This window comes from Mauremys reevesii, linkage group 3 (assembly GCF_016161935.1).
Source record: "Mauremys reevesii isolate NIE-2019 linkage group 3, ASM1616193v1, whole genome shotgun sequence".
In the NCBI taxonomy this organism is placed as follows: Eukaryota; Metazoa; Chordata; order Testudines; family Geoemydidae; genus Mauremys; species Mauremys reevesii.
The window spans coordinates 94,502,669-94,526,223 of record NC_052625.1 but is presented as its reverse complement, the minus strand read 5'-3'; the positions used below and the strand labels follow the sequence as shown (position 1 = coordinate 94,526,223).

Here is a 23,555-nt window from a genome sequence, read left to right as displayed (position 1 = left end):
CTTTAGAGAATAACAAAAGACTCAAAAACACAGAGGATTCCCCTCGAGGCAAAACTTTAAAGTTACAAAAACAGGGATAAACCTCCCTCTTAGCACAGGGAAAATTCACAAGCTAAAACAAAAGATAACCTAATGCATTTTTTGCTATTACTTACTATTTTTGCAATATTAGATACTTAGCTTAGATATGGCTTAGGGAGATGTATTTTCCCTGCCCTATTTCCTTGTTGACTCCAGGAAACACAGACAAAAAACCTTCCCCCACAGATTTGAAAGTATCTTCTCTCCCTATTTGTCCTTTTGGTTAGGTGCCACCCAGGTTATCTGAGCTTCTTAACCCTTTACAGGTAAAAGAGGAATTGACCCTTTACAGGGTAAAGAGGGATTTTATGCTACTCTTAGCTGTATGTTTATGACAGTGGTTAAGTTCTATCAAGTCCCATTGACAGTGACACTTAAGCATGTGGTTAAGTGCTTTGATGACTCAGAGCCTAACTATGCATATCCAGTGCCTACTGTTTGTAACAAATGTTTACTTCAATGTAGTCTTCCCAAATTATCTAAATACCTACTTTCATAGTAGATCCTACTGTTCTTTACAACCATTATGATCTTTTGGATCAATATTTCACAATTATCAAAGCTCCCTAAAACATACGTATTTATTAGAGCTAATTAAAAAAATTGAAAAGATTTTTCATTGATTTTTATAAACTTCTTTTTGTGAAAAACTGTTGACTTTTTCAAAATATTTCATTGTGGGTGACATTTAAAAATGGTCATTAGCATTTTTCTTTTACCAAAAGCCTATTTAAAAAGAAAAAGATTGGCTAGCTAGTTCAATAATGATTTTGATATTTTCAATAAAAAGTTAAAAACCACAAAAAATGGGTCTGTTACAAATGCTTTTTTCAATATTTTAATATTTTTTTTGAGACGCTCTAGTATTTACTCAACAGACCCTCATTGTTTTGAAGGAAAAATTATGATTTTGATCAATAATCTATTTTGAAATTCTTTCAGCTACAGTACTTTATCCATGTCAAATGGAAAGTCAATAAACTTAAATTCATATTAAATTGGAAATGAGTAGATTACAACTGCTCCTTTTATCTTTTATTCTTTTCTGAAGCGTCTCACCTCATAACTCACATCTCAGAATGCTATCTTCAATCCCTTGGGTTTGAGTATTACAGGAGGCTGCAAAGAATGGATAGCTGCTATATTACCTAGGCACAGTGGAGGGGGTTAAAGGGACCATTCAGCTGTTGCTCTGAATTCTGTTGATTTGTGAGTATAAGTGACACCCTTTAACATTATTTGAATACACTGGGCTGGATGTTTTTTTTCCAGTTTAATATATTAGTCTCCAACTTGCTGAATCTCAAATTGCTCCCATTTTCACAGGAACCATGCCAGGGTATTACAGACTAAATTGCTAAATTGGTTCTGGAAGGGAGCATAGGATGTTAAAAATAAGATTACATTTATTTTTTAAACATCTTGTTTATATGTATGTATGCATGACAAAGTGTTGGTATTCTGTTACTTAACTGTGTGATTTTATGCCTACTGAACTTTAAGACACTCATGAAAATTAGATGCCTGCTTCGCTCATTTCTCTGGTGAATGAAATTTCAATAACCATGGTCTTTGCCCCTTTCTTTCCTGAACTGTACTTTCATGCTAACCACTTTCAATGATAGCCTTCTACCTACTTTTTTGTATTTTCGTACGTATAATCTTCTTGTATGCATGCATCTTTACACACTTTCTTGGACCATTCTACCTCTTAATCTCCTTGTTATAATATCTCTTTCCCTTTTCCTACTTCTCTTCTGTACTGTACCTGTTAAAACCCCCTTAACCCTTCTTTTCTGTATCAGCATTTACACACACCTGCTTTGATACAGTTATACATTCCCACACATTCAAAAACTTCAAGGGGAAGTGCAGTCCCTAGGGAATTGTGAGACTCTCAGAAAGCTTTTGAAACAAACAGCTCACACTCTGGGTGTGATTCTCCCCTCACTTGCGCTAGAACAGTTCCATAGAGGTCAGTGGAGTTACAGTTGATATACACACATAACAGAGCAGACTCAAGCTCCGTCTTCTCAGCTCTAAGACTATGTCTACACTGCAAAAAATGTGTGTCCTTAACTCAGGTTAACTAACCTGTGGGTATGTCTGCACTGCAATGTAAGCCCAGGGTCTGTGGGAAGCAAGCCTGCAGGCTCTGTGTTTGTAAGCCCAGACTTGAGCATCCACACTGCATATTCACCATAGGTTTAGAATTTCTGGACCCACATCTCACACCACATTCAGGTGTCTATACTGCACAACACAAACCTAAGTCAAACCAGACTATCCCTGGCTTCCTAGTGCCCTCCCCAGCTGTGGCTACTCTAGCCATTCGTTCATTGTTCACTATGGAAGAACTTGAGTGTCCATCCCCTGGGACTTTAGAGGAAGTTGTTGCATCCTGCCAACACATCCTGCTGAGCCATCTTCTGGGTCTGCATGCTCCTGGCAACTGGAGCCAGCAACAGGGAGATGTCACCATTTGAAGAACTTGTCCTGCTTTGGCTTTTGCTCCTGTTTCAGAAAACAGACAGAGCATCCATGAAATGCTGGTTGGCATTTTGGCAGCATTTTCTGACCTAAGGAACCTGTCAGAGGAGAAGAATACACACTTGGCAGCCTCGAATTGGCTGATGCTGCTCACGACTCTCAGAATGACTGCTGATACCCCCTACGTCAAGGGTTCTCAAACTGGGGGTCGGGACCCTTCAGGGGGTCACGAGGTTATTACATGGGGGGTCATGAGCTGTCACCCTCCACCCCAAACCCTGCTTTGCCTCCAGCATTTATACAGGTGTTAAATATATACAAAAGTGCTTTTAATGCATAAGGGGGGTCGCAATCAGAGACTTGTTGTGTGAAAGGGGCCACCAGTACAAAAGTCTGAGAACCCCTGCCCTATGTAGACTGGAGCTTCTGGTGCAGGGCCACAAGCATAGACTGGTAAAATATCATCATGCAGATCTGGGATGACCAGCAGTGGCTCCAGAACTTTCATATGAAGCAAGCTACATTTCTGGAGCTTTGTGAGCAGCTAGCCCTGACCCTCCAGTGTCAGGGCACATGCGTGACAGTGGCCAGGCTGGTCCAGAAGCAGATTGCCAGAGCCATCTGGAAGCTGGCTACCCCGGGCTGCTACAGGGTTGTTGCTAACCGGTTTGATGTTGGAAAGTTGACTGTGGGTGAAGTGGAAGCATAGGTTTCTGAGGCAATCAAGTGTGTGATTTACTCAATGGTGGTGGGCATAAATAATGTTGCAGAAGTAATTGCTGGTTTTGAGAGAATGAGGCTTCCCAACTGCACTGGGACCACTGATGGGACTCAGGTGCCCATAGTTTGCAATGCTCAAGGCGCACACTCATACATCAACCACAAAGGGTGCTAATTCATTGTTATGCAGGCACTTGTGGACCACAGATGTGGACACCAATGTGTGCTGCACTGGAAAAGCTCATGAAGCCATGTTTTCCCACCGATTGGGAGTCTACCTTCATGGTCAGGCCAGGACACTATTCCCACTAAATGACTTCATAAATGGAGTAATTACTCCCCCCCATTATTCTAGGGAACCCTGCATATTCCCTTTTGCCTTGGCTTATGAAACTGTATTCTGATCTCAGAGATCCTGGCAAAATAAGGTCTAATTCACAGGCGCCAGCTTCTAATTTTTCCTGCGTAGCCCTAGGTCCCACCCCTTCCCCCCAACTCCACCCCTTGCCCCCAACCCTCACCCTCCTCCACCCCTAGCCCCACTCCCACTCCACCCTTCCCCTAAGGCCCCGCCCCACCTCTTCCCACCCCCGCCCCACTCCTGCCCTGCCTCTTTCCACCCCGTCCTCTGAGCATGCCCCATCCCCATTCCTCCCTCTGCCTCCCAGCTCCTCCTACACACCACAGAACAGCTTCTCTGCAGTGTGCAGGAGGCACTGGGAGGGAGGGGGAGGAGTTGATCAGTGTGGGCTGTCGGCGGGCAGGAGTGGGGGTGTGGGAAGGGAGCTTGGCTGCCGGTGGGTGCTAAGAATGAGATAATTTTTTAATGTGGTTGCTCCAACACTGGAGCATATACAGAGTTGGCACTCTCAGGAGGCGTTACAGATGTCGTTGAGTATGCATTTGGAATCCAAACAGTTCTATAAACAGTGCCAGTGCCATCTGAGTGTCATCAATGCTGTCCACATTATTGTGGCTTGCTGTGCTCTTCCCAATCTTTGTGAATCCAAAGGTGAGCTATTGGCCCTCAAATAGACCCATGACAGTAATGGACTGTTGAACCAATACACTCAGCCAGAAGTGCACCTGTCACAGCTGGAGCAGGATGCACATGGGCAGCAGAAATCAGGGACGCTTTGTGCACTCACATTATGGATTTGCATGGACCAATGGAAAAAGGAGAATACTATGTTTAAGGATGCATTTGCATAGCACTTTTTGCCATAAATGAAGCACTCTCACTGTACATGACAATGGTCCAAGGGCCCGAATCCCCAGAGGGCTTACTAGCCTGAGTCAGGTAGATTTGTATGTAGATGGAAGAGGGGTTGAGCTCAAGACTGAGTCTGAGCCAGAGCTTACATTGCAATGCAGACATACCCTGGATTAGCTAACATGGGTTAACATAGCACTGAGGGCCTGGTTACTCTGTTTTTAACTCGAGTTATGGACTGTAAGTGTGCCTAGGGTAGACTTTAAAGATCAAATAGGATGAAATAATACCTTTCACTAGGAATTTCAAGATTTCGTTGGTCAAGATGATAGATAACCTAGCTATGCCATTTACAAGCACATTGTTCGTTTGATATAATTATCTACTTAAGATATATAACTAATCAATTTATAGACTGACATCTTAACAGAAGTTCGCCCATTGAATTCACATCTGTGCTTTGATATACAATTTACATTAGAACCCTGATAAGTGTCACACTAATTCAATACACATCCTCTCCTTTGAAATGCATTTTATTTTAGGATTAGTCTTGGGGACTACAAATTCAATACACTGGAAGATTAAGGACCATTAAATAATAACGACCCTTGCCCCGTGATACACAAGCTTACTGTGAATCAGCAAGGCTTCCAGAATGCATTAATTTTGGCTGAATAAAACAGACAAATCCACAGTTATTGATAAATAAATAAAGAATATAAGGCACCTTCAAACCCATGTAAGGTATCTAGTCTGTTTCTTTCTATATTGTTAATTTGCCTCTTTTTACTGAGCTCTCTCTCTCTCTCCTGTCCTGGATATTTTATTACTACATTTGTAGTTGTAGTCTATCCTCATTCTGTGTGCATCTCCCCATGTCTTATTCTCTCCATTTGCCTTTTATAATCTTTATTTCATACACACACACACACACCCCTCGCTATTTTGATAATTTTATCCATTTTCATTATTTTATGCAATCATTTTTCCCAGCACATAAAAGCTGCATCAAAGTGTTTGTGTACAAAAAGAACCCCAAAAGATTTTTGTATTTGCCTATTTGATACAAAATGTGATTTGATGCAGAGCAAGATTTCACATTTTCTGCCAGCAGCCAATGCTGTTTTTCTAATGTAAAGGGTGAATTCAGCTTTTTGGGAATAAATGCTTTTCGTTGAGAAGTTTCATCATCACTGTAAGGCAGACAGCTTATTGAAATGGGAAGACAGGGTTTTTTCCTTAACAAAACTCGACATGTTAATTAAAAGCTTAAGGAGGAAGGATGAATTTATGACTCAGGCACTGGACTGGGACTATAGAGCAGTGAGTTCTGTCCCCAGTTTGGGCACAGGCTTCCTTTGTGATCTTGGGCAAGTCATTTGATGACAAATCCTCAAGTGGGGTGAACTGTTATAACTCCATTGACTTTAAACCTGTGGAGCTATGACAATGTACAGTTTACACCAACCAAGATCAGCTGCTTAATTTGTTTCGGTGAAATCCTGACCCCATTGTAGTCAATGGCAAAATCCCCATAAACTTCTATATGGCCAGTATTGTACCCTCCAAATCTCCATCCCCTATCTGTAAGACAGACATAATATCTCCTTTTTCCCCATCCTTTGTCTTTCTTTTAAAGCTCTTCAGAATGGCTGCTGTCTTACTAGCACAACTGCTTCTATAAGGAATGCAGGATCTGAGTGCAAAGTGTACCATGCTACGGAGGAGACAGGTTGGAATAGACTCACAGCCCAGTTGTGTTCACCAGACTCATGGAGATAGCAATTGCTACCTCTTGCCAGTATAAATTGAAAAAAAAATTGGGGGAAAAACAATTCAGGTGGAAAAAAAACTATTTAAGTCAGACAAAAGCCAATTAAAAATACACAGGAGAGTTAAACACAAATCATGATCTTGCACTTCTACAGCACCTACCATCCCAGAATCAAATAGTGCTTTAATAACTAAGGGCTTGTCTACACAAGGCACTAATCCGAAATCACTATTCCTGTGCGTGGATGCTCTTATTCCAGAATTAGAGTGCCTTGTTCCAAATTTGCATAATCCTATTTAGGAAATGAAAGTGGTTTAAGATCATTTGAAACAAGTCACTTCTATTCCAAAATAAAAGCATCCACACATGAAGTTAATCAGGAATAGTTAATCCACTTTAAATTCATACATTTATTCCAGATTAATTTTCATGTCTAGACAATCCCTAAGCATCATAACGAATACCCCTCTGAGGAAGGTATTATCCCCATTTTACAGATTAGGAAAATAAGGCAGAGATAGTTTAATGCTCGGTTCTACACTTAAAAGTTGTATCAGCGTAGCTATGTTAGTAAGGGGCGTGAAAAACCCTCACATGCCTGACTGACATATCTATGACAACATAACCCTAAGCATAAACGCTGGTATGTTGAGAGAAGAATGTTTCAGTTGATATAACTAACAAACAGGGAGGTGGTATTCCTACACCAACAGAAAACCCCCCTTTGTTGGTGTAGGCTGCATCTACACTATGGAGCTACGCTGATATAGACTCCCTAGTGTAGTGAGACCCTAAATGACTTGCTCAAGTCCTAACAGGAAGTCTGTCACAGAGCCAGGAACAGAGTTCATATGTGAGCCCCAGTCCTGTGATTTACCCACACGACCATTTGTATTGGTGTGATTCAACAGGAGGAAAGACAGACAAGTAAAACAGCCAACATATCAGCCTCTAACTTTCATTTTATTAAAGATAGAAACAGTGTTGTTGTAGCCATGTTGATGCCAGGATATTAGAGAGACAAGGTGGGTGATGTAAGGTGGGTGACCAGACCTGAAGAAGAGCTCTGTGTAGCTCGAAAGCTTCTCTCTCTCACCAATAAAAGATATTACCTCACCCACCTTGTCATTTTATTAAAGAAGATTAGCTGAAGAATTTTCACTCCCCCATCTCTGCCATAAGAGCATGGAACAGAAACACCAAAGCAAGTTTTTACATAAGGATGTGTAATTTATACCTCCCCTCTGCCAGTTTGGTCCTTTGTGTTTGAATGAAGGATTCATCCCAAGGCAGGGCAGATGGTATAGGTGCTGCTTGCCATGTCTCGGTATTTCTGCTAAGGGAAGCCGAGTTTAAAACTCAGTCTAGAGCACCACAGGGGAGGCACCAAATCCGTGAATGTCCTTGGCACCCTTTATACCATCCCTTTTCTCCCACACCACCCGTTTTTTAATCTGATCTGCCTTCCCTCAGGGTCAGAACTGTTATAGCATATCCACTGGCTGAAATTGGCCTTGTGCATTTAAAGTTGCTCATCAAGACAGTCATCTTGAAAGCATTATTTTTAAGTTAGGCAAAACACTTCACCTCATCCAAAGTGATATTTTAAAATCAGCTCTTTTTTCAAACTTACTTAAAATTACACATATTTGCCAACAAAGTCCCAGCTCAGTAGTTCTGAATCCAAGTAAAGACACTGAGGTACAAAATCTTTGTTTCCACCTGTTAGTCGCTGTAGAAAGCTCCCTCTTGATTTTAACTTTTTCTACTTATTCTATTTTGCATGATTATATTGAAATAAACCATAATGTGTACATAGCTGAAAATGCCTTGGCATCTTTCTCATATATCATGAAACTCCAACATAGTCCACCAGAGCCCTATTTACACACTGATAAAGTTTACCAAATGCCAACACAGAGGACAAGTTAATACAGTAATTCAGTTCCTTCAGAGAGAAGAGAAAAGGACAATATGCTAAAACCTAAGTTACACACTATATTCCAGAGATCTAGCCAGGCATCACTGAAAAAAATAAAAGAAAGAATATATTATTAATTTGAATTAAAGCCAAACAATTCCGTTTAAGCAGTAAAACTTGATTACAAGCCTTTATCCTTTATTTGGAAATGCATGAAATGGGCCCAGTCCTACTCTATTTGAATTCAGTGGCAATTCTCTCATTCACGAAGAGTAGCATCTGGCCCAAACATAACACATAAATATATCGCTGTCACACAGCATGTGACTCTGGGTGGCATTGTGTAGGCCAGGTAGGAATTGAGTCTTTCATCCCACGTTTATAAACAAAATAGACATCTAGCCATATTAATAATCCAAATCTGACCGAGGGGGGAGTTGTCTTAAATTTGTGAGAGCTTCTAGGCAGCATCAAATTCAGTGAGGTCAGTTACAGTCTCTTGTCTTGCTGCTGAAGAGAGATCAACAACTCCCCATCCACTTCTTCACCTCAGGAGGCACCCTCTGATGCCATGGTAATGAGCACAGTAGAGATGCCTCGAGAAATAAGATAGGAGAGCCTCCTCCCCAATCCACTGCCAGCCAACAGAACCTCTTGGCAACACAAATTCCATCTAACATCTCCTCAAGACACTCATTCTTCCTTTATTTCAACTGCTGTTTTACTAGCAGGGAACCAGGCAAGAAACCAACTGCTATTAGAACAAGATAGGACAAGGAATAAAAGTGAACGTAAACTAAACTTCAACTGCTCACACTGCTAAAAAGAAACAGGTGAGTCAGAGAGCCCCTGCTTCCCATGGTCACAAAGAGCTGAAGGACTCGAGAAAGATAATTTGTTCCCTGGAGCTCCCATGAGGACACTCATCACATTAGCAATAACACACGTGCTTTGCGTGCAGATCGTATACAAAGATAGCCCAGCTCATGGGAAATAGAGAAAAGGGGACTGAACCCGAAAAGGGATAATTTGCTATGGATTACCATTGTGCTGAAAGACTATTCCAATTAAAGGGCACAGGTATCCCAGTCAACCTAGATCCCAGCTATCAGGGAGGTCCAACATTCATATCAAGTGACAGGGCAATATAACCTTATAAGAGCATGGCCCAAGCAATCCCAGGCAACCAGGGCCCGTGCTGGTGTCTCATTATGGCGAAAACAAAATAAACCAAGTGTTCCAAACTTAGTTTTCTAGCTGGTTAAATCCTGACATGGTACCCACGTTCAACCAGAACAGAAATACTTACGCAAGCAACAATTCAACATAACATAGTATTGTAAGTGTCATATTAGCTCCTTTATTAAGATACAGAGAATGAGCACAAGCTGACAGGTAAAAATGAGACTTTGACCTTATTGTCTAGTTGTTCTGCAGAGACTGTGTCCCAGATAACATACTCCTTACTGAGAGATAATAATAATTGGAGATACACCAATCTCCTAGAACTGGAAGGGACCTTGAAAGGTCATTGAGTCAAGCCCCCTGCCTTTACTAGCAGGACCAAGTACTGATTTTTGCCCCAGATCTCTAAGTGGTCCCCTCAAGGATTAAACTCACAACCCTGGGTTTCAACAGGCCAATGCTCAAACCACTGAGCTATCCCTCCCCTTGATGTCCTTTATGATCTTTCTTTTTGCAGGCCATATTTGAAATTCTGTCTCATTACCTTATACCTGAGACTTTGAAAATTACAGTTTGTGCAGCTAATGCAGGGGAGGTTTTACCAGATACCTTGAAAGACTCAAGACCCCTCAGTGTAAATAGATTGCACTCCATGGTTGAATTTCAGAGTTTAAAGAAATAATTTATTTAAAAAGACCAGGATATCCTTAGCCTTTAACACATTAAGAAATCCCATTAACCTCCGTAGTTGATTTCTTAATCCTTTAATCTGGCTCCCCCTAGCATGCTACATATATTGGGCAGGCTTCTGGCCCCAACACATTCCTCCAGCGGTGCAAAAAGGGCCAGACAGCGAAGAATTTCCCCAGCTGGCACAGGTCTGCTGTAGTTTCACCTTAACCCTTTTTGAGCCATGCAAACATTTCAATGACTCTTAACAAGCAAAATTTCTTGTGATCTGGTTAGATACGAATCTTTCAAGGCTGAGGGTTTTTTGAGTTTATTTTATATTTTTAACAAAATCTTTGAGACAACTGATCACACAAATAGGCCTTCAGGATCCTATGAAACTTTGTGAAGCATCACATGCCCACCAGCAATGTAGTATCCGATTTGTGATTTGGCTCCATGGCATGGCATCTTACACAAGACGAAACTCAGTGGGTAACACCCATATGAGTAGAAAGTGAAGGAAAAAAATAATTGAAACTCACATGAACTAAAAATCAGTCAGTTTCTCACAGCTCAAATAATCCATAAAGCCTGTTCTTAGGCTGTTAGAATCACTGAACATTTTAGGAGTGTTTTACTATATACCTTCCGGCTTACTAATAAAGAAAGTCTCACAAAATGTTTTTTTAAAAAGTTCTGTATAGTTTTAGCTCAGCTTTAAAAAAAAAAAAAAATCTAGTCCTGCCAGTGGAGTTTTGCACCAAGGGATAAGATCCAGATCACCCTCTCACACTCACTTTCCCTCCTCTCCCATCCCCCACACCTGGTTACAGTGCCATATTGTCTTCTCTTTGGTATCAATACAGCAGATCAAATAATGAACTATTATTTCATTTGGAACTATTTGGAACTGTAATCATCAGCTTTTTCAGAGAACACTGTTGAGAAGTCACATATAGTCAGCCTTGTCCATATGGACTGTGCATTGTCCCCTCACCGGTGAATCATCCACTTACCTGATGGCACGGGACACCAGGAGATGTTGAAAGGGTGACCTTCCTATGATGTCCCAATCCAAGCCCACACCTGCCTGCTGCACCTCCTGCTTGCCTCTCATGTCATACTGTCACTGGTCTGTGGGAGGAAAAGTCAGAGAGATGACAGATGAAGTGAGGAGGGGAGAATGAGTCACCTTTGATACTACCACCATTCCCAAATCTTTTTCAGGGTCACTTTTTTCCAGAATAGTGTACCCCCCCATCTCTTCCCTCCAATTGTTTGTTACATACTTGAATCTTGCCTTCAGTAAAATGGCAGATTGTATGGGGAAAGGGCCTTGCCTATTGTCTGATACACATAACAGTAATAGGGCTCAGATCCTGACTGCATCCTACATATACAAATAAGTCACAAAATTTATATTATTATATTATATTATTATTAAGTGGCTGGCATTGATCTTACCCCAGAATAAATGGCATTGAGAAAATTGTTCTTGTTAAAAATAAAAAAACAAACCAAAAATATGACCTGAATTTGCAAACTGACAACAAATATGCTTTGTCAAAATTTGGATCTGCTACCTCTCTTGAATTATATAGACTCACACCAGGGATGAGTCTGTCCTGGGATTTTTTGTTTTGTTTTCTTTGCCTCATTCTTCCTCAGTATATTTTTGATAGTGCTGACAAATTTTTTATTCAGTATCAAAAAATCCAATTCTAAACATATTTAGGAAATTGTTCCATATCTGAAGCACAGACACACTGTACACAGTTACATATAATTTTATACTTGTACTTAACAGGCTTGAGGATGAAGCAAACCCTTCCCCGCCCTTCCCCCATCAGTTCTGACTTCCACATAGCTGCATTGGCTGGTCCTTTTCACTGGTTGCACACATACTAACATGCATCTGACATTCAGTTCTTAGATGTGGAATGGATCTGAAATGTTCATGGCTTTCCACCGGCGTGTGTGTTTGTAACATGAAGTGTTGGGGTTTGGTGTGTTTATAGTCTTGTTGCACAACTCAGCAGCTTATTTTTATTTCCTAAATATGATTCATTGCATCTTCCCTCCCCCATTTTCTCACAGGGGAGTCTGAGATCTTGCAGGGCTGAGAAAGAAACAACCCCATGCTGATGTACCCTTTAAAGGAGCTGGACCTGGCCTCAACATGTGACACAGAGCCTCCCGGGAGTTACGAACAGCAGCCCATTCTCAGCATGAAAGAGGACCTGAAAATGACTCTCAAGACTTTAGTCATAGAGCTGGAGCCAGAAGAGGACCCAGGGTGGGAGGAAGGGGGTTGTATTCTGGGGTTACATTTAAGAGGTTCTAGATCCTGCCAACTGCACTAGTTGCATAGTGCATTCCCTGAACACACCATCTTGTGGTGCAGTGTGGCACAGGAGTCACTCTTCAACAGCAGGATCCAGGGCCACTTAAACTGCATCCCTTAGTGTTTGGGGATAGGTGGACCCTGTGTACTGAGGCAAACTGCATCATCAGTGAAGTGCCTGTATAATAAATACATTGACTAAAGAAATAGAAAAGAAATCAACTGTTTGCCTCCCAAATGTGTTTTATGAAGTTGTTACAATCGCACCTCTCAGAACTGCTGTGGAGTTAGTACAAGATAATATCAGTTTTAGCAATTTAATTTCATCCCACTGCCCCCAAATCCCAAGCTCTTCATCTTCATCATGCATTTGGACATGGTGTAATGGTCAGAAAATCCCTAATCTTAAGGGAAGATGGGAGCAGAAGGGAATTGGATAACAAAAGACCAGGCTTGAAGAGCTAATGTTCTGGGACCTCAATATCGGAGTGTGCTAAAAGGGGCAGTTGCTGGTCCACTAACTGTCATACAAGAGCCCATGTTCCATGATGTCCACCTCCATCACCCCACATGGTAAGTTTTCAAACAAGCAACTTTGTGTTTTCTCCCTGCTGCTCCACCAAACTCACTCATCCTCCTCCTTCAAAACCCTCCCTAAAATTCTCCTCTGCCCTGAAGCATGGCAATGGTTAGGCTGCTGGTGTGCTGAGACCACTGTCTTCCAAGGTGACCAGTATTGTCTCCCTGTTTCCTTGTACTCCCCCATTTGTCTGTCTGTCTCCATCTCTTGTGTCTTGTCTTGGACTTCAAACTCTTTTGGTCAGAGACTGTCTTTTTGCTCTCCATTTGTACAGTGACTAGCACAGTGGGGTCCTGGTTCAGGACTAGGGCTCTGAGGTTGCTCCAATAATACAAATAATAATAAAACATTATGGGCCTGATGCATAGTTGCATTACTCCAGTTTTCAATGGACATTGATCTCGATGGAGCTAGCCCAGCAGAAAATAGAAGTAACACAATTGCGAATCAGGGACTAAAACTAATCCAAAAATACTAAAATATTTTAGCAAATATTGAATTATATCAATTCCACTATATTTATGGTACTTGTTGTAAAAAGCATAGAGGTCCTCCTGAGGTCATGAGTGTCATAGTAAACAGCAAGTAATGAGGCCATCCCTTTTGACTAATTCTGTACTCTCCGAGAGGCCCAGTCTGCAAAGGCATTAAAGATGTATTTCCATTATTAAGCAGTATTACAGCATGAAAATCTAGTCCTTTTCACACTTGTACCAATAATGTTTTTCTACTCAGGGCAAAACACAGATTTCTAGTCACTCAGTGGGTAGAAAGCAGAACATTTGTATTTCAACATCACTTACAGATATTGCTACTGCTTCATGCAGTAATCCCCGTATATCTTTAAAAAATAAGAAATATTGGTAACAATTGATATCAAGGATACATTGACAGATAGCTTATGGAGAGAGTTAATAAGTGAATAATAGGTGTTCTATGCATGCTACGGACTTGGATCTTTTTCCCATTCCTATTCTCCTTGCCTGCTCAGTCCTTTCTCCTCTCCGCAGGCTTCTGATCCCAGTTTTAGTCTCCTTTCCCAGCCAGTCCTAATCTCCTCTACTAGCCTTGGTCAGAGTCCCAGTCTCACACCCTTCCTTGACTGGTCATTTCTCCCTCCCCACACCAAGTCTCTTTGCCCAGCTAGTCCCAGTTTCCCCTGCTGGTTCCTGGCCTAATCTGTCTCTCTTTCCCTCTACTGCCTCCCAGGCCCAGTCTCCTTCCCTGTGCTCCTCATTCAATCTTAGTGTCTCTCCACACCCTGCCTGTCTCCTTGTCACAATCTCTTTGCCCAGCCAGTGCCAGTCTACCCCTCTCCCCTGGGCTGGCTTGTCCCCTGTGGAGTAGAGTGAGGCAGCTTTCTCCTCTGCACTGCCTGGGCACTGGAGGGGAGGATGGGGGGCAGGGAGGGGGAGGGTTTGCTGACAGCCTTGGAAAGACAGGCTTCCTGCTCTCGGTTTCAATTCCTGGCCCCAAACTGGGAGCAGCCTTTACAAACAAAGTCCCTGGCCTGGGACATATGCAGTCGCTCTGTGAGGATGGGGTGCCATGCACAGTCTGCTCAGCACTAAGGGCTGGGAGAGGCTCAAGCATTCACTGAGCACAGAGTCTGGAGATTTTAGCTGTGTTGCTCTAGCAAGTCTCTACTGAGCATGTGTAAACTGATTTTTCAAATACTTATAACTTGACCAAATGTGGGTAGATTTTCACAGGGATGGCAAAAGGCATATCCCTAACACAAAGAACACTCCCTGCCAAGTCCAAGTTCTTGCCCTAAAGTATGGGGATACTAGTGCATTTCAAATAAAAGGTTTTAAGATTATTTTTTAAAAAATGGGCAAAACAATTTATTTTTTCCTAACCTCATTCTCCGAAACAGCTGAACTTCAGCTGAAATTTTTGAAACACACGCACACACACACACATGCGTGCGCACACATGCAAACACACACACACATTCAGCCTGAGGCAGACTCCTGGCATGTAAAATTTCATCCCACATGGTTAACATTTTACAAAAATTATAGGCAGCTGAAAACAGGACCTTATAATGGGGCATGTCAGGCAACCTTAATAATAGATTATAAGGTCAGCAGGGACCACTGTGATCATCTAGCCTGGCCTGTTTAACACAGGCCATAGAATTTCCCTGAATTAATTCCTATTTGAGAGCATACCAACCCCGCTATAATAAGTGCACGAGTACAATGTGTTACACATGGCTATGAGCCATGATAAGCAATCTCCTATTCTTTAACGGCACATAACAATTGATTAGTCATTTATTAGCCCTTTATAAACTACAAATATACCTTTAATATGAAGTGGGGCCAAAATGTCTAGGCACTAATCTGTGTATTTAGAAGGTGAGATATTCAGCAGCATTAAAAATGCATTACCTTGTAATATCAACAAGGAGGATTTCACTCAGACAGGAAATGCTGGTGAGGAGCCAACCTAGTGCGTTGGAAGAAGGGTACAGAAAGTGACTCTTAGCTCTTGACTGTCAGTGAGTGGTAGAATTGATGTATTGTGTGCTAGACAAAGCATGTTTTCATTAGCTAACTATTTCGTTCAGGTCAATTCCAATAGTTGGTTACGCCAGGCACAAAAGTTATCCCAGAGAGACTGTCACTTTCAGTTGCCAATTGCGAAAAGGTAGCCATTTTAGGAGACTATTACAGAGTAATGTATTTTTACCACCGCTGCATATCTCATGCTCCAGAAGTTATAGGTTTGATGCAAATCACTTGATAAAAGTCTACAGACTATACCTGTAGGAGTTCAAAGTAGATAATCATAATGATCAATTCAGAGATTTTAAGACCAGATGAGATTTTCTTTATATTCTGCTTTAAACTTTTTTAAAATCAGATACTAACTGAAATGGCACCACCGAAAACTACTAACATCAGTTTGCTTTATTATTGGAAAGAGCATAATGTCGATGAGCTTCGTATTGCAGAGATATCATTACCAATCAAAAAGCTATGTAGCATTTGTACCTCAGTTCAAATCTAGTTTGTTAGCCGGCCAAAAGACAAAGTCCATCCACAGAGTCTACAATATTAAAAAAGGCGTGAACCTTCCGGGTGAGGATTGAGGGGCAGCAGAGTGAACTTGTATTGCTGTATCTATTCTACAGGGGGAGGACCATCAATCTGCCACTAAATTCAGACACAATTTAAATATATCAAATAAACGTATAAAGATGCATAAACTATTGCTTGAGAGCTTAAAAACCGGGAAAGAGCAAGACAATCTTTAATGTAAAAATGCTGCTACCAAGTAAGCAAACACTTTTTTTTAATTCGTATCAAGTATTTATTAGGTGTTAGGTTTTATAAATTGTTTGGTCCTGCAGTCTTTATTTTAAAAAAAAGGCTACTCTGAATGCATTACCAAGTATCCTGTGGAATATTTCACATAAAAGGAAACAGAAAATGTATAAATGTAAACAGGCTAATTGTATGCAGATATAAATTATGCATGTTGGTCTTATGAAAAAGCATCCCTGATTTTCAGAGGTCTTACTCAGCAGCTTTGTATCTTGTCTAAGGGGATATTTAGTATGGCTGTGATGTGCAGAATTTAAAACAAAACTTTGAATACTGGAGAATAAAAATGTAGCCCAACTGTGATAAGACCGCACTGTGGGGAGAAGTTCTTTTTTATTTTATTTATGTTGACTGCTATGCTCATTAGCCCTGTTAACGTGTACGCACACTTGCCCATGGATACAGTGCCACTTAAAAGATTTTGTTAAGTCTGAACGTTTGCAAAGGGATTCGAGTTATTTTGATGTTCCTTAACAAGAATTCAAGAAACATTCTCAAAGTCACAAACCTTTCATGGCAGAACCATTTCTGATTAGTCCCATACACAAGTGGCCTGACTTGCAAAGGTGCTAAGCAGACACAAGTGATCAGCACCAGTGCAGAATCAGGTAAATAGGGCCAAAGACTGGAATTAGGTGAAAGGGCCTCTAAAACAGCATAACACTATCCACAGACACACCCCACTGCCCAGAATCAGCCTTCAGAATATTGGTTACTGGAGTGGAGTGGGACTCAGGAAATCTGGCGTCACAACACCTAACTTGTAGGTGCCTGGGGAAATCATTGCAATACACACAGCCTGAGTTAAGCACCTACGCTTCTATACAAAAAATGGGAAGAGACAGGCACCTTAGACTGTGATTCACAAAAGCCAGCATGCTAGCTGAGTAGGGAGTAGGGAGCCACCTAAGCTAGCCATAGGGAGAGGCCAAGGGTACGTCTACACTATGGGATTATTCCGATTTTACAGAAACCGGTTTTTTAAAACAGATTGTATAAAGTTGAGTGCACGCGGCCACACTAAGCACATTAATTCGGCTGTGTGCGTCCATGTACCGAGGCTAGAGTCGATTTCCTGAGCGTTGCACTGTGGGTAGCTATCTCATAGCTATCCCATAGTTCCCGCAGTCTCCCCGGCCCATTGGAATGTTGGGTTGAGATCCCAGAGCCTGATGGGGCAAAAAACATTGTTGCGGGTGCTTCTGGGTACAGCCTCACCCCTCCCTCCATGAAAGCAGCAGCAGCCAACTGTTTCGCGCCTTTTTTCCCATGTGAACTGTGCAGACGTGCGCCATTCCACGGCAAGCATGGACCCTGCTCAGCTCAAGACAGCAATCATGGACGTTTTAACACTTCGCGCATTCTTGTGCAGTCAATGCTGAACCGAGACCTGCAAAGCCAGGTGAGGAGGCGGCGGCTACGGCAGCACAACAACAAGAGTGATGAGGACATGGACACATAATTCTGTCAAACTGCGGGCCCCTGCGCTTTGGAGATCCTGCTGGTAATGGGGCAGGTTCTAGCCATTGAACACCGAATTTGGGCCCGGGAAACAAGCAGAGACTGGTGGGACCGCATAGTGTTGCAGGTGTGGGATGATTCCCAGTGGCTGCGAAACTTTTGCATGCGTAAGGGCACTTTCATGGAACTTTGTGACCTGCTTTCCCCTGCCCTGAAGTGCCAGAATACAAAGAGGGAGCAGCCCTCACAGTTGAGAAGCGAGTGGCGATAGCCCTGTGGAAGCTTGCAACGCCAGACAGCTACTGGTCAGTCGGGAATCAATTTGGAGTGGAAAAATCTACGGTGGGGGCTACTGTGATGCAAGTAGCCAAAGCAATCATTAAGCTGCTGCTACGAAAGGTTGTGACTCTGGGAAATGTGCAGGTCATAGTGGATGGCTTTGCTGCAATGGGATTCCCTAACTGTGGTGGGGCGATAGATGGAACCCATATCCCTATCTTGGCACCGGAGCACCAGGGCACCCAGTACATAAACCGCAAGGGGTACTTTTCCATGGTGCTGCAAGCACTGGTGGATCACAAGGGACGTTTCACCAACATCCACGTGGGATGGCCGGGAAGGGTTCATGACACTCGCGTCTTCAGGAACACTACTCTGTTTAATCGGCTGCAGCAAGGGAATTACTTCCCAGACCAGAAAATAACAGTTGGGGATGTTGAAATGCCTGTCATTATCCTGGGGGACCTAGCCTACCCCTTGAAGCCATGGCTCATGAAGCCATACACAGGCAGCCTGGACAGAAGTCAGGAGCTGTTCAACTACAGGCTGAGCAAGTGCAGAATGGTGGTAGAATGTGCATTTGGCCGTTTAAAGGCGCGCTGGTGCACATTACTGACTCACTCAGACCTCAGCCAAACCAATGTCCCCATTGTTATTGCTGCTTGCTGTGTGGTGCACAATCTCTGTGAGAGTAAGGGGGAGACCTTTATGGCGGGGTGGGAGGCTGAGGCAAATCACCTGGCTGCTGATTACGCACAGCCAGACACCAGGGTGATTAGAAGAGCACACCAGGAAGCGGTGCGCATTAGAGAAGCTTTGAAAACCAGTTTCATCCAGGGTACAGGGTGACTGTTGTGTTTGTTTCTCCTTGATGAACTCCCCTTCCCCCTTGATTGACTCATTCTCTGTAAGCCACCCACCCCGCCCCCCTTCGATCACAGCTTGCTTTCTATGGAAATAAAGTCACTCTCATTTAAAAATCATGTATTCTTTATTACTTAATTATAAAAAGAGGGAGAGAACTGACAAGGTAGCCCGGGTGGGGTTTGGGAGGAGAATAGTAGGGAAGGAAAAGGCCACTAAAAAAATTTCATAATAATGAGAGTCTTTTGGTTGGGCTGTCCACTGGGGTGGAGTGGGCGGGTGCACAGAGCCTACCCCCACGAGTTCTTACTCGTCTGGCGCAGGGGCAGCTCTAGGAATTGCGCCGCCCCAAGCAGAGCGGCACGCCGCAGGGGGGCGCTCTGGCGGTCGCCGGTCCCGCGGCTCTGGTGGACGTCCTACAGATGTGTCTGCGGAGGGTCCGCTGGTCCCGCGGCTCTGGTGGACCTCCCGCCGGCATACCTGCGGATGCTCCACCGAAGCCGCGGGACCAACGGATCCTCCGCAGGCACGTCTGCGGGAGGTCCACCGGAGCCGCAGGACCAGCGGACCCTCCGCAGGCATGCCTGCGGGAGGTCCACTGGAGCCGCCTGCCGCTCTCCCGTGGCACGCCGCCCCAAGCGCGCGCTTGGTGCGCTGGGGTCTGGAGCTGGCCCTGGTCTGGCGGGTGAGGAGGCTAAGCAACATGGTGAGGAGGGAGGATGGTTATACAGGGGCTGCAGCGGCACTCTGTGATCCTGCTGCCGTTCCTGAAGCTCCACCATATGCCGGAGCATGTCAGTTTGATCACGCAGCAGCCCCAGAGTTGCATCCCGCCACCGCTGATCTTCCTGCTGCCACCTCTCACCTCGAGCATCTCTCCTCTTATCTCGAGAGTCTCTCCTGTCCTCACGTTCATCCCTCCTGTCCTCACGTTGGTCCCTCCTGTCCTCACGGTCACTGGCATCTTTCCTATACTTTGCTACCACGTCCTTCCACTCATTCAGATGAGCTCTTTCATTGCGGGTCACTTCCATGATTTCCGAAAACATTTCTTCTCGTGTCTTTTTTTTCTGCCACCTTATCTGAGATAGCTTTCGGGACGGAGTAGGGAAGCTTGAAAAATTTGCACCTGCATGAGGGAGGGAAAAAAAGGAGAGAAGTATTTAAAAAGATACATTTTAGAGAACAATGGTCATACTCTTTCACGGTGAACAACCCTATTCACCTTACATAGCACATGTGTCTTCACTACAAGGTCACATTTTGCATCTTAATATTGAGTGCCTGCGGCTTTGGTGTTACCGTTGAGTGCTGCTTCTTTCCTGTTAACGTGCAGCAGCAGAAACCACCCCATGGCTGGCATCATGGAAGATCACTGCTAAACACCCCACTTTCCCCCCGCAAACGCGTGGCTGGTAGCAGGAAAGATCCCTGCTAGCCAAACGCGGAAAAGCTCAGCGCCAATCACGCCCCACCCCCTTCCCTCCACTTGGCTACCTGCAGGGAAGGATTTCTTTTAAGCCACAGGCAAACAGCCCAGTAGGAATGGCCATCTCTGTCCCCTTACTTAAATTCCTGAATTTCAACCAGGTTACCATGAACGATATCACTCTCCTGAGGATAACACAGCGAGATAAAGAATGGATGTTGCTTGAATGCCAGCAATCACCGGGACCATATGCAGCTAGGCTTTGTCATGCAGTGATACCAGATTACTTGCTACATGCATGGCGTGGTCAAGTATCCTACCATGGAGGACGGAATAAAGCAGCGCTGCCCAGAAACCTTCTGCAAAGGCTTTTGGAGTACCTCCAGGAGAGCTTCATGGAGATGTCCCTGGAGGATTTCTGCTCCATCCCCAGACATGTTAACAGCCTTTTCCAGTAACTGTACTGGCTGCGAATGCATCCCAAGTCCTCAGGGCAAATTAATCATTAAAAAACACTTGCTTTTAAACCATGTCTTATATTTACAAGGTACACTCACCAGAGGTCCCTTCCATGGCTTCATGGTCTGGGATAGTTGCTTGGGAGGGTAATTCCATCAGGGTGAGAAAAAGCTCCTGGCTGTTGGGGAGAACGGAGTGCTGTGTGCTCTCTACAAGCTCATCCTCCTCTTCCTCCTCATCTTCCCCGTCCGCAGAATCCTCAGCCAGGGCTGCGATTACCACCCCCACCTCGGAATCCACGGACAGGGGTGGGGTAGTGGTAGCAGACCCCCTAGAGTTACATGCAGCTCAGCATAGAAGCGGCATGTTTTTGGCCCTGCCCCGGACTTTCTGTTTGCTTCTTTGGTTTTCTGGTAGGCTTGTCTGAGCTCCTTAACTTTCACACAGCACTGTACTGAGTCCCTGGTGTGGCCTCTCTGAATCATGGCCTTGGAAATTTTTTCAAATGTTTTTTCATTTAGTCTTTTGGAACGGAGTTCTGTTAGCATGGAATCCTCTCCCCATACAGCGATCAGATCCAGTAGCTCCCATGCAGTCCATGCTGGAGCTCTTTTTCGATTCTCAGGAGTCTGAATTGTTACCTGTGCTGATGAGCTCTACGTGGTCACCTGTGCTGGTGAGCTCTCCACGCTGGCCAAACAGGAAATTAAATTCAAAAGTTCGCGGGGCTTTTCCTGTCTATCTGGCCAGTGGATCTGAGTTCAGATGGCTTTCCAGAGCGGTCACAATGGTGCGTTGTGGGATAGCTCCCGGAGGCCAATACCATCGAATTGTGGCCACACTAACCCTAATCCGACATGGCAATACCGATTTGAGCACTACTCCCCTCGTCAGAGAGGAGTACAGATATTGGTTTTAAGAGCCCTTTATATTGATATAAAGGGCTTCGTTGTGTGGACGGATGCAGCGTAAAATCGGTTTAATGCTGCTAAATTCGGTATAAACGCGTAGCATAGACCAGGCCCAAGTTGAAGGATGTGTCTGTCTCTGGTGAGAGAGAGAGACAGAGACAGAGAAACCGACTCTGTCTCTCTCTCCCGCCCCCTCCTCCTGGTAGTTAGAGCACTCACCTCTGATGCAGGATACCCAGGATCCAGTCCCTCTGCTTCAATGACTGATTATCTATCCACAGTGGAACAACTTCAATAGGAGAGATTTAAGGAAACCTTAAATCCCTTCTCCCCCACCCACTGTTGTGTGTGAACTCACCTTATAGGCCCTATCAAATAAGTGGCCTTTGAGCAGGCCTACCAGATCAGGCCCCACACATAACTTAGGTGACCAAATGCCTAACTCCCTTGGCTTGTGAATCATTCAGAGGCTTAGACAGGAGATAGCTGTCCAGACACCAAGAGGGAGGCAACAGTGCACACGCTCAGAGGAAGGAACACAGGCACTTAGGGAAATTTTACTGCAAAAAATATAGGTGCTGAGCAAGTTTAGGTGCCCGCAGGGTTTGGTGTGGGGTTTTGTGCCTCACAATGGTGATGAAACCACAACTTAGATGCCTAAAACTGGGACTTACGCACCTAGCGCCTTTTGTGCATTCAGGGCTTACCCTGTGCATCATTTATTCAGTTGACCATCTGTTACGGAGGGGTCTCTCTCACAGGGCGGTTGTAAAGATAAACTCATTTGTGTCTTGAGGCACTTGGACACTGTGCCGAGGACCATGTAAGTAAGTAACAAACACAGTAAACATAATGTAGACAGCTTAAAATTCACAGTTTACAAGCTGTTGTGCCAAGCGAGGAGAGTTGCGAAATCTGATCATGGCTCCCTAGGACCCTATTGTTGAAAATTGCTTATTAGAGGTGCTGAATAATGCCAAGAAAGATTTTTTGACCAAACTTTTTTTGGCAAAAAAAAAAATGCAGACTCTAGTCGACCAAATCATCTCATGTTTATATTGATTTTGCCAAATTGTTTCAATAAAAAAAAACCCTTACATGTTCCCCCCAAATTGAAATGTTTGATTTCAACATTTTTAAACAAAACATTTTGATTCAAAACATCTTCGTTTTGAAATGTCCTTCAATTTTGTTTAAACATTAAAAACCTCAACGTTGAAACAAACTGATTCATTTTAACCCAAAATGATTTTTTTTGTGGATGTTTTGGAACTGCCAGTGACATGAAAAAAATCCATTGTTTGCACAATTCTAGTGCTGAATCAGTGTCTTTCCACTCTTGATGACCATCTCACACCAGGAATGGACCCGGTCACTTTTGGGCCTTGCCACATAATTCCAAGGTTCCCAGCAAAGCAGGGGTTGTGGGTGGCATGTGACACTGCATCATAAGTCAAGGGAAAATTACTGCCAGGGATCCAGTAGCTGAAGACAGAAACAGCTAGAAAGTAATTCCAGTTACTTTAAGTACTTTTATATTGAACTTATTTCTTTTGTGCCCATCCAGCATTCTGTATAAAGATTACAACTAAAAACTGAATTAAATAAGTGATCCTGTGAGCACCAGGTGTGACATCTTGAACTCACCCAGCCCACTTCCAGAGGATTACAAGGTGAAGAACACAGTGAAGAAAGAGCTCCTTGTTCTTACTGTGGGAAGGGGAAACCAGAAACTGGGTGGCCACACAAGAGGACTCTCTCCCGTGTGTGCTTTGAAACTTGATTCCATGGTAGGGCTCTCTAAAGGAGCACAGAAGGATTGTTTGTGCAC

The 23,555-nt window shown here is 43.6% G+C and overlaps 1 protein-coding gene across 2 annotated transcripts in view; it reads right to left on the bottom strand.

Moving 5' to 3' along the window:
- Positions 1-23,555, bottom strand: part of NOX3 (NADPH oxidase 3) — a 265,187-nt gene that overhangs the window by 167,883 nt on the left and 73,749 nt on the right. For both annotated transcript variants that reach the window (XM_039528217.1, XM_039528218.1), the window contains exon 2: positions 11,076-11,193. The gene's annotated coding sequence lies outside the window, so the exon portion shown is untranslated. The remainder of the gene's footprint in view (positions 1-11,075; positions 11,194-23,555) is intronic.